General features: G+C 37.4%; 1 protein-coding gene across 1 annotated transcript in view; it reads right to left on the bottom strand.

The window, feature by feature from the left end:
* Positions 1-1,328, bottom strand: part of LOC101855132 — a gene marked incomplete in the record, with an annotated part of 29,036 nt that overhangs the window by 20,994 nt on the left and 6,714 nt on the right.

Raw genomic sequence — 1,328 nt, 5'->3', positions numbered from 1 at the left:
ATGTGTGTGTGTGTGTGTGTGTGTGTGTGTGTGTGTGTGTGTGTGTGCAAGTGCCGGTGGTATGAGTTTGTGTCTGCGTATCTGTGAATGGGTGTTTTTGTGTATGGCTCTGTGTACAGTAAAACTCAACTATTATAACGAAGGCAGGTCCTTCGGTTTCGTTGAATGCAAGTGTTTGTTATAGCAATTTAAGCAACAAGTTGTGTCACACAATGTAGGACTTAATACACTACAATGTCTGTTTCCACAGATTAGTGCGCAATGCATTACGTAAATTTTCATCTACGTCTAGACTAGCCTTTCATTTCCAGTAGCCGGGTGGGGGTTGTGGATATAACTATGACGCATCTGTATCTTGGACGACCTTTTACGCCTGAAACACTTGTGCCTACTAACCCCCCCCCCCCCCTCCCCCCAAAAACAACCCAAAAAGAACCCAACCTCTCAGACACATGCACTATCAGCCACCTGACCGACCTCTCTTGACCCTGCCTCACACTAAGACATGCAATGTCAACAACTCGCGTGTTGGTGTGAAAGAAGGATTCTGATTGGACGTGTCAGACGAACGCCATAGACTAGGCTACGGATGTAACGATCCAATTTATTTAGAGCTATCGATGATCTCTTAGAATAGAGATTATCCGCTTATTTACCAATTCGCTGAATCCGAGTTAGTTGATTTTAATTAATGAGTTTTTAAAAAAAACGAGGAATCTGCATCTTTTTGTTGAATCCGAGTTTTCCTTGACTTGGAATTCCTTTGTAATTTGATGACATCTGCAATGTGTGTGTCTACACGGATGAATAAGATAAGATAAGATAAGACAATACTTTATTGCCCCAGAGGGAAATTTTCCATAGCTGTACAGGGCCGTAAAACACATCCAGGTATACACAAGAATTTAAATTATATATTATTCTAATTAAGATTCAATATGAAAAGAACAGTAAAGCTGACAAATATAAATGGCACATCGAAAACATCATTCAACCACAAGTAAGAATTAAACTACAAGACTCTTTGAGCTATATAGATATATATTCGAAAAAGCAATACACATTGATGTTTATTTTGACAGTAGCCTTATACTAGATTGTAAAAAACTATTTTTGTATCTATATTTGTTTTTAGAAGCTTAACTGATTACATAAACAGTAGATAAAAGAAAAGTGGCGTGATGCTAGGACAATGTGTTTGACGACAAGATTAATATACATTGGTAGCAGTATTGTCTCTTTCCTTTAGTAAATTTTATGACTTACGCATCTATCTATCTATCTATCTATCTATCTATCTATCTATCTATCTATCTATCTATCTATCT

This window comes from Aplysia californica, unplaced genomic scaffold (genome assembly GCF_000002075.1).
Source record: "Aplysia californica isolate F4 #8 unplaced genomic scaffold, AplCal3.0 scaffold00553, whole genome shotgun sequence".
NCBI classification, from domain to species: domain Eukaryota; kingdom Metazoa; phylum Mollusca; class Gastropoda; order Aplysiida; family Aplysiidae; genus Aplysia; species Aplysia californica.
Note: the sequence above shows the minus strand (reverse complement) of the source record. Positions and strands in the feature narration are given on the sequence as shown.